General features: G+C 36.6%; 1 pseudogene; it reads left to right on the forward strand.

The window, feature by feature from the left end:
• The first annotated feature begins 1,848 nt into the window (after nt 1–1,848).
• Nucleotides 1,849–9,362, forward strand: LOC120138421 (annotated as a pseudogene).
• The last annotated feature ends 1,797 nt before the right edge of the window (nt 9,363–11,159 follow it).

Below are 11,159 nucleotides of genomic sequence, written 5' to 3' on the forward strand. Positions count from 1 at the left end.
TCTCTTTTAGTTGTCCTTCTTTAGTTGTTTTGCTTAGGTTGCTTATAGGGTGTTGTTTATTTTTGATTTGCTTCCTGCAGTTGTATGGTATTTGCTCTTTCTTTGGGTAATAAAATCAAATTATCCAAAAAAAAAAGTAATTAAATAATTACAACGTTAATAATTGAATAGAAGATTAATGAAAAATGTATATATATTTTTAAAATATTCACCTACGATATCTACTGAGTAAATTTTAACATAGCATATTTTTTATAGAGGTAATTGCATTATATGTTCTTAAACTATGATTCTTATTTTAAATGGACTCTAAACTTTTGAACAATCTAATTTCATCCTCAAACTATGTTTTCATTTTAAATTAGTCCTCAAACTTTTGAATATACCAAGTTCATCCTCAAACTACAACCCTCATTCTACATTGATCCCAAACTTTTAAATATTCTAATTTCAACTTTGAAGTTTGAATGATTTAGGGGGATTATTGGAATGTCCAAAAGTTTGGGATCAAAATTAGGATAAGGGTTAGTTTGAGGATGAATTTGGAATGTTCAAAAGTTTGGGGACCAGTTTAAAATGAGAGTCATAGTTTAGTGATGAAATTAAATTTTTTAAAAATTAGGAACTAAATTAGAATAAGAATTATAGTTTTAGGATGGATATTGCAGTTAACTCTTTTTATATAAAAATGTTATTTCTGTTTCACAAAAGTAATATTTATAATTTTTTTAAATTGTATTTTATACAATATTTGTATTAATTCTAGGCCTAAAACCAAAATTAGCACCAATGTTTATCAAAATGATTATTTTTCTCCTATTTTATTTTTTAAAGCATTTGACCTAACGTTTCATTTTAAGGTAAAATGACTCCTAATATTTGATAAACTAATCACTTTGGGCCTTATTCTTTTTTTTGAGGCATTTTACCCCTCGACGTTTCATTTTAAGTTAAAAAATGCTCCTATTTTCTAACATTAATCGTGTGTTAACTAATAATTTTTATTTATGAAGGAAACCTTTTATCCCAAAAATAAAATGTTAGGAGTTGTTTGTTTACTTCAGAATGATTAAGCGCTAAATGATTCAAATGCTGAATGATTCAGAGGCTCTGTATAAATTAGCTCTAAATGTGACATGCTGTTTGATACTGGTTCTGAATCATTCAGAATATACTTTAATGCTGAATCATTCAAAATATACTTTGATGTTGAATCATTCAACATTGTTTTGTTGAATCATTCAGCACTGAATCATTCAGCACTGAATCATTCAGCACTGAATCATTCAGAGGTAAGAAACAAACACGGTGAATGTTGAACGGTTCAACATTTAGGGGCTGTTTGTTTACTTCAAAATGATTAAGTGCTGAATGATTCAGAGGCTCTGAATGGTTTGGCTCTGAATGATTCAGAATGTACTTCTGTGCTGAATCATTCAGCACTGTTTTGCTGAATCAGTTAGCACTGAATCATTCAGAAGTACGAAACAAACGCGCTGAAAGCTGGACGGTTCAGCATTTAACACTGAATGATTCCATTAAGAGGCAAACAAACAGCCCCTTAGTGACTAAAATGCTAAAAAAATAGAGTCCAAAATATCATTTTGATACTATTTTTAGCGTTATTCATTAATTTTATTGTATAATTTTACGGTGTCCGACATTTTCATGCAACGTGGATGAGAGGGGGTCCTCTCGGTTCAGTTGTAGCATATTACTAATCCCTCCAAATAACTCCATCTTCGTCCCAACTATTCCTTTCCCTCTCTCTTGTTTTCTTTCTCATGCTTCAATTTCCTTACCTTTTTCTTTCTTTCTTTCTCTACGCCCATTTCTCTCCCATGGTTCCACTCTCACTATGCCTGCTCTGTCCAATTTCTCCAGGTTCCCATTCATCTCTTTAACGAAACATATCTTGCAACAATGATGTCAGCTAGTCACTAATAATCTTCATTTTACGTATTTTAATCACTGAGTTTGCTGTTTTGTTCCCTTTTGTTTTTGCAATAGCCGGTGGATTGGACGTCGTCAGTTTCAAATCTCTCCCCGCGACAACACTGATCATGGCGGCGACAACATCAACGAAGACACCCCAATTCCCGACACCATAGAATGCTACGCTTGCACTCAAGTGGGACTCCCAATTTTCCACTCCACCAGCTGCGACCAAGCTCACCCGTCCGAATGGGAAGCCTGCGCCGGCACTTCCCTTGTTCCGATACATGCCAGAACTTGCCCGCAGAAGAACTCCGTTCAAGCATCCACTCGGCAACCGTCTCGTCCGTTCAGCGGACGAAGACGGGTGCCGACCCGAGGAGCAAGCGGGTACAGAAATGGAACCGGGCATTTCTGCTGGCGCGGGCAATGGCCTTAGCCATTGACCCTCTTTTCTTTTACGCTTTGTCAATAGGCAGAGGTGGGTCGCCTTGTTTGTATATGGATGGTGGGCTTGCCGTCATCGTTACCGTCCTCCGGACGTGTGTCGATGCCGTGCATTTGTTCCATGTATGGCTTCAGTTCAGGTTGGCGTACGTGTCGAGGGAGTCCCTTGTCGTCGGTTGTGGGAAACTGGTATGGAACCCTCGTGCCGTTGCTTCTCATTATGTTCGTTCCGTTAAAGGTTTCTGGTTTGATGCCTTTGTAATTCTCCCAGTTCCTCAGGTATCTTCAAATAACATTTATATTTACTATCTTTATTATTAACGAGATTGATTTAGTATTGGGCCATATAATGATTTCTTTTGCAGGCAGTGTTCTGGTTGGTTGTACCAAAACTAATCAAGGAAGAGCGAATCAGGGATATAGAGACTATATTGTTATTGATCTTCTTGTTCCAATTCCTTCCAAAGGTTTACCACAGCATTTCCTTGATGAGAAGGATGCAAAAGGTCACTGGTTATATCTTTGGCACCATTTGGTGGGGTTTTGGCCTTAATCTCATTGCCTACTTCATTGCTTCTCATGTAAAGCCTTCCCTATAAACTTGAACTTTTTATTATGGATGATAATATACATAATAGATTTGATTCAGATTTTATAATTACAATTCGATTCATACATGTCAATATGTGCATTTGATTTTTGGTGTATTGCAGGTTGCGGGAGGGTGCTGGTACGTCCTGACAATGCAGCGCATAGCGTCGTGTCTCCGGCAGCAATGTGCGAGAAATGAGCAGTGCGGGAAACTATCGTTGTCTTGTGGTCTTGGCGACTCAACAAAAGTCAGTGGAAAGCCTTTGTGCTTTGACGTTGAAGGACCATTCGGTTATGGGATTTATCAGTGGGCTCTTCCTGTTGTTTCAAGCAACTCGGTTGCTGTCAAGATCCTTTATCCCATATTTTGGGGCTTAATGACTCTCAGGTGAACCTCATAAACCGTGCAATCACCCTTAATGACCATTTATTAGCATTTCTCAGACATCATATTTTCAATTTGCAGCACCTTTGGAAATATTCTTGAGCCAACAAGTCACTGGTTAGAAGTGGTTTTCTGTATATGCTTAGTGCTTGCTGGTTTGCTGCTCTTCACTTTGCTCATCGGAAACATCCAGGTGACTCGAAACTCATTTACTTTGTTTTTTTTTTCTTTCGCTATGGCTTCTTTGAATAGGTAACTGAGAATGGATTCTTTTTGAGGTTTAGGTTTTCTTGCTTGCTGTAATGGCGAAGAAGCGACAATTGCAGCTGAGATGTCGAGATATGGAATGGTGGATGAAGCGTCGGCAGTTGCCGTCACGTTTGCGACAAAGAGTTCGGCGTTACGAACGACAGAGATGGGCGACTTTGGGAGGAGAAGATGAGATGGAATTGATCAAAGACTTGCCTGAGGGCCTTCGGAGGGACATCAAGCGTTATCTTTGTCTAGACCTCATCAAAAAGGTACACAACATTTACTTATTCGAGCTTAGGTTATGTTTTTCTTTTATTTTCATGTGGTGATTACAAAGTAATATATGTTCGAAAAATTCTAAATCATTTGACAATAGACGTTTAAACACTCCTAAACTCGAACTAAGATCTTTAGAGATAATAATAATCTTTTTATCACTTATGTGATTCGGTTCGTGTATTAGGTTATGTTTTAAATATGAAAAACATAAGTATTATGAATTGGAGTTTATTGGATTGATATTCGTATTTTGCGCTCACCTCTAGATAGTAAAGAGATTTTTGTTATAACTTTAATAGATTTAATGAACTATACTAAAAATAATATGCTTTAATAAAATCTAATAATACAATTAATTTATTGAAATAATAATATCTTTTAGTTTTAATAAATTTGATGCGGAATCAGATAATATTTATCTCATTCATTCTTCTATCTTTAAGTTATTCTTAGATGGGTTAAAATACAAAATATAAAGAGAAAATTTCTATCTTTACTATAGTATTCCTTTTGTAAGAGGAGGGAAGGGAATTAAAACTCTAATGACTTTACTACAAAAATAACCATTGTATTATGTAATTTTTATTAAGGTCGTCCCAAAAATATAAATTATATTGAAATAATTTAACGTTCTCTCACTTGACTTATATGTTCGGAGAGTCACAATCAATGAAGGATTGGTTGTTGGTCGGTACCAAAATAATGTGTTTTCATGAAGAAGTAGAAGAAGGAAGAGTGATGAGGAAATTCTGTAGTCCTCTCTCAGTCTCACTTAAGAGGCTAATGGATTTTAGTATTGTTATTGGGTATGGGGCCAAAACGGTTACTTGTATAGGTCAGCAGATGAGGCTAACTTGACTAATATGCCAGCTTCTTGATTATTCTTGGCAAGTCATGTAGGGTTTACAAGAGGTCATATCAAAGAGTTGTGGTTTCTTGAGAGGAATAAGGCTATGGTTTATGGTGTTCGTGTTCAGAGATATCCTTTTGAAGCCTCCGTTGTGAATATGTTCTTCGGAGACCTTGATATCTAGAGATGGTACAATACTTGTCTCCTTTAGTCGAAGGAAAGCCATAAAATGATTTATCCTAAGATTAACGTGTGAAGGCATGACTTGCATTAATCGTGTTGTATTTAGAGATTCATAGTGATGATTATCATTTAACGGCTGAGAAGTGCACACGTATCAATGTGTTAGTTGTTAGAGGAAGAGACGTGATATTTCAACCGTTGGAATGACATGTCATTCTCTGACTATTTAAAGGGAGAGTTGAGTGCAAAATCCCAAGATTCTTATTTGCTTGTCGTGTTTTGTTTACAATATTTTCTTTTTTTTTAGCTTTTTTCTTATGACAATGTCAAAGAGTGAAATGTGAGTACTTAAAAACTTGGAGAAGAGGGTCGAGGCTAATTGACCTTTTTCGATTATTAGTATCGATTTTCTATGCAAGGCTAGTTAGAATGAAGTTAGAAATCTTTTTTTGACCGGTAGTTTACGGTGGAAGAATTTCGAGTTCGAATTCATTATTCCCTCATAGTCGTGTTATCTGAGTGACTGTAGTGAGGTTTCTAGTGAGGATAAGCAGTGGTTTTATCTGTCTTTTTTTTTTATCTTGAAGGTCGAATTCCACATGGTGACTCACAATTCGTGAAGGATGTGTTGAATACTTACAGTGTGACTCTGGGTTAACTGGTGCATTATTATAGGGTGTCTTATTTTCTATCGGTGGAGAAGATAGGTACCCTTGGTTGTTATCCTTCGGAAATTCACTTTGATTAATGTGGCCCAAAAGACTTTAGCGAACCTTCTTAGCTTTACTAAGAGACACACTGAAGGGCTCGAGATCAGAGAACCTATTATGGATTGAAGTAGCAAGTAAAAATTGGGCTTAGAGTACTCAAAGTTCATTAGAGTCATGAGGAAGTTACCCGAAAGTTTTGGCTTTCCATTACGATGGAGCATTCTTGGTAATTAAAGTGACTAGTGTCCCCTAGTTAAATATGACGGAGAAAGAACAATTTAAATTGTTGAAAAAGGGTTGTTAGCTAACCATTCTAGAGGAAATCTCCGTACATAACATATTCAAGTATTACCTTATAGGGAATAGTCCAAATGGGTTCAAGATCGATGAGGTTGTGGCTGGTTTTACTTATATTCTAGGTGCTCAGAATTGTAAAAGTGTGTGGCCATGTTGGAGTGGGGACAATTTGGCAAAATGTGTGATAGGAGAGGAACCAAAGAATGGGATATTGTTGTCGTTTTGTTATTGTATCGTAGGGCGTGGTTGGACAAATACTCACCTTGGGGTTTTGCAGTTGGTTTTAGTATGTACGATGATGGTGATAATATTTCAGAATAGTTGATGTGTTCTAGTGAGGTCCCACGGGAAGAAGAGGGTGAGTAGTCGGAAGGCTTGCTTAATGATGATGTTAATAAGGTGACAAGGATTGACGTTGATGCATCTTTCGTAGAGGGTAAGGATGTCGATGTTGATGTAGGACAACAGCAGAGTTAGTGGGGGCATCTTGTAGGATATATCAGAGTCGCTTACCGTTCCTCCAATAGAGATGTGTGGTAAGAAGGTCACTCCCTCTAACATTCATTATTATATAAATGTGTCTTTAGAGGACGAGGATGAGTGATGCAGGGGGATCCGAGACAGATGATGCTGAGCTGTCAGATTGCACGTTGATGGCGCTGAGATACCATGAGTTGGCAGATCAGCGCAAAGGCGGGAATTGATTGTGACATGTTCCTCATTGGGGTCGTTTTGAGTATGTTTCAGTCTTTTGGCCATAACTTTGGCTACAGGTGTCAGAATCGCGCATAAGACCCCAATCCGGAAAGCTCTTTTCGACGCGCACGCTCTCCTATGCTCCATGTGGCCTTTTTTTAACCTCAAATTCTACCGTTTTCCCCTCCGAATCACTAGATTTAGTTATTTTTTACTATTTATGGTAATATTTCGATTGTTAATTAGGAAGTCAATTTAAATCCGATTTAGGCCGGATTTTTGGGAGATTGCTTATTTTATTTCGAATTTCAATTTAGAGTGATTTTTGGGATTTTGCTATTTTTGGCAAAATTTGAATAAAGACGATTTTGTTTGCTATAACAGTCCGGCTTGTGGACTGCTTTTGGATAGTTTTGATTTTATAATATTTTATTAAACCCTAGAGACTTTTTCTCTGGTTTTTGGGCGAATTTTCTCTTGTGAATCGTCTGTCGGAGCTAGCCTACATGATAATCACTATTCTGTCTGGCGTCAATGAGGGGGTTGAATGTTTATTGAGGTTGTTGGATGTTGGTCCTCTGCGTCTAAACTAGCTCTCTGTTCTAGTCTAGGCATTGTCTAAATCTAAGGCAAAGACAAAGATATATTTAGTAGATTTCATCCAAACTAGGTCCCAGTTCGTAAGACTAATGAGGAAGCAACACTCATGTCTATTAGCTAATTGGCTATCACTTAAGTTACCTTTACTAGGGTCATTTTTCAGAGGAGCAATTGAGAGACGAAGCTTCGAAACATTTTTTCTTCTTTTAGGAGTTGGGCTTCACTTTCTCAAAAGAGATGCCTTGTGTGCTTTGGGGGACTATCTTGTTGAACCTAATAATAGTCTACCGATGTCACCTTTGATACTCCAACAACGAAACTTCATGGTAACATCATATGTCGATTCTTGGCCGAAGAACTCAACAGGTGTCGAGGTCGGTGATATATTGACCTTTTAGCATTTGTTGGAAAAGAGATCTGAAATAGTGGAGAATATTGTTCACGCTATCCCCTCCTTAGTTTTTTTCTCCTTGCCATATGACATTTCGACTCTAAAGGGCTACTCGAACTATTTGATGTAACTACAACTTGGCTGGTACATTAGGTCGTGAGTGCTGGTTAAAGATAATCAAGTATGGTTTATTTTAAGAATAAGAAGGGGTAATGTTGGCTATTTTGCCTTTCCGAGTATATTTTGACTGATAACTTTATGATAAGAAGTTTTTAACGCTCATCGCATCAATTATTGATGAGAACAAATGGGTGTTATGGATGTATGTGGTTCACCTTTTGTGATTTGGCAAAAGAACCGCAACCGGTAAAAGATCAGTCATTGGCAGGTGTTAGAATAATGCGTCTTCATAAAGTAGAAGAAGAAGAAGAAAGAACGGTGAGGGAACTCTAGAGGCTTCTCTTGGTCTCAATCAAGAGGCTTTTATAATAACTTTTAGTTGTTGTTGTCATGCATATGGTTATGATGATTACATGTAGGTTGGTATGTTAGGTCGGCCTTATTGATGTGGTCAGTTTATTGATTAATCATGGCAAGTCGTGAGGTTTATAAGAATTTATGTTAAAGAGTTGTGATTTTTCAAGAGACATAAGGCTCCGACTTCGGGTGCCCGTTTTCGAAGATACCCTTCTGAAGCCTCTATTGTAAATATATTCTCCGAATACCTTGATAATTGGAGGTGGTACAACATGAATCAATGTTTGTATTCATTACCCATGTTTAATAATTATTGTAAGAATAATTTTACTAATATGAATTATATAAGAATAATTTGACAGCTTTTCCAACTGATCCAAATCAATCGAAACTTTTTCCTGTTAGGTTCCGTTGTTCCAAAATTTGGATGACCTTATTCTTGATAACATCTGCGACCGAGTTAAGCCGCTTGTCTTCTCTAAAGATGAAAAGGTACAAGTTCACGCTGTTCTCTCTTTTATTCCAACTTTTTTGTTCACAATTCCATTCTTACATTCGAATGATACAAAGTTTTCTAAGCTTGTTGATGTTCCCATGAAATAGCTATTTAGAGAAGGAGATCCAGTGCAGAGAATGGTGTTCGTAGTTCATGGACGCATTCAACGTACCCAAACCCTGAGCAAAGGCATGGTTGCCACAAGTATCATCAAACCGGGAGGCTTCTTAGGTGATGAGTTGCTGTCATGGTGTCTTCGTCGACCATTTATTGACCGTCTTCCGGCCTCGTCTGCAACATTCTTTTGCGTCGAATCGGTTGAAGCGTTTGGTCTTGATTCAGACCATCTCAGATTCATCACATATCATTTCAGGTACAAATTTGCTAACGAAAGGCTTAAGAGAACAGCGAGATACTATTCATCAATTGGCAAACTTGGGCTGCTGTGAACATACAACTCGCCTGGCGGCGTTACCGAATGAGGGTTAGAGGTCCGATGATTTCCGCAGCGGAGCACGGAAGTAGCAGTGACCACAGGTTGCTGCAATATGCTGCAATGTTCATGTCTATCAAATTACATGATCATCTAGAAAAAAAAGCAGCTTCCGCTTAGTAAAATTTTACTTTCATCCTATAAAATTATGGTTTCTTTCAACGTGGAAATAATGGAACATTGTACTTGCTCGTACAATATGAGAATCGGATCGAATGGTAGTCCGATTGTTTCAAGTATTTGTATTAAACACTCAAGTTTAATGCATATGAGGACATAAATATAATTTTCTCGCCAAAAACTTTAAACCCACAAATTCTTCCCAACCTAAGTAAAATGGGAATCGACCTATCAAGTGACCTCAGTGTTTAAGGGAAGTCTTGTTCTCCCTAAAATTCTAATTTGAACAAGGTGTCTGCAGAATGTATGTGCATTATCAATGGTTAAAAAAAATTCTAAACAAATACTAATTATAATCACCTCATACTATATATAAAAAGTAAAATATAAATCATAAATTCATTCCATTCTTCATTAAGCTTCGTCAGTCCTTATAATCACTTTCTCGTATTAACCCTAAACCTAAACTAATTCCAAGACTATCAAATGGCATAATTAATGGAATTTGTTTTGGTAAATCCTACCTTAATTTCTTAACGTATAATACATGTGCAGATTGCTGCATTGAACATTGAGAATCCAGACCCTGAAGGACATCAGAGATCATTCATGAACCATTTTCATGTTCAGGGATAAGCAATGGTTAATCTGAAGGGTCAACCCACCAATTTTTGTTGCTCCACCGCTTGCTCTATCGACATCGGAGCTTCTTGTTGGAAAATAGACTAGTGTGAAACGAAATATTAGCTCTAACGGGTAAAATAAATTGAACAAAACAATAGATCAAACCATAGATGTGCGTGAAAGAACTATTGCCTTAAAAATAAATTCGTTATGATTCACGTAATTGTTGAAATGAACACTACCGTCTTAGGTTAACATAACTCTTCAATATTCATATACTTGAATAACAAAGTAGAAATCGATGATATTTTTCTTCTCAAAAGGAGGAGGGAAGAATTTTTTTTAATTTATAAAAAAATCAATAAAGCATATAAAATAGAAAGCTCAAAATACTAGGAGAGAATGAGATATTTTTATTGTTTATGTTGTATTTTAAAATAAAGAAAAATCTCTCTATTTTTTTTATTTTTTGATTAAGCTAAAGGTGATTACAAAGTAGTATATGTTCTAAGTACTCTTAGTCATTTGACGATGAACGTTGAATTACCCTTACAGTTGCTGGTGCTTGAACCCATGAATTCTAAGAACAACAACGATTTTTTTTTAACCACTTAAATAAGTTGATTCGTAGAAAAAAACTCTTTATTTATAGGTTTAGTGGTTGAGCAAAACAGAGTAAGCAAATATATCAATTAATCATATTAAATGGTCTGTTCCAAATAAACAATCTTAAATTACGTTATGATTGATTCTCTTGAATTATGTTGTGATTAATTGTCTTGAATTATAAGCATACATCTTGTAATCAACAAATCAGATTAAAAATATCAACAAAGGTTTATTCAAGTGGTAAGCAACTTGATATTGCTTAAACAAGATCTCGAGTTTGAATCTTTGTGTGTGTAGAAAATTCCTGTTGGGAGACTCACCCACTAATGTTAGGTGTGCAACGCAGGTAGTGGTTCCAGGAATGTAAAGTCAGGTAATCGTTCAAGTTTTAGTCGGATCCTATCAGGTCGGGTAAAATGGGATACATGTCAAGTCATGTCAATTTGATGCTTCGACTCGGATCAGGTTGGGTCCAGGTCAAATCAGGTCGGGTTATTTTCAGGTTGATTTGACACCAGGTTCAATTCGGGTTCAGATTGGGTTACTTTCAGTTCGGATCGATATCAGTTCATGTCAAAACAGTTCAGGTCCATAGCAGTTAAAGACCAAGTTAACTCAGGTTCAGATAGACTTCAGGCGGATCTCATTCAGATTGATTCACATCATTGGCAGATAAAATTCAGGTCAGATATTTATCATATACGAATTAAGCTAAGGTCGGGTC

This window comes from Hibiscus syriacus, unplaced genomic scaffold, assembly GCF_006381635.1.
Source record: "Hibiscus syriacus cultivar Baekdansim isolate YM2019G1 unplaced genomic scaffold, ASM638163v2 tig00110691_pilon, whole genome shotgun sequence".
In the NCBI taxonomy this organism is placed as follows: Eukaryota; Viridiplantae; Streptophyta; class Magnoliopsida; order Malvales; family Malvaceae; genus Hibiscus; species Hibiscus syriacus.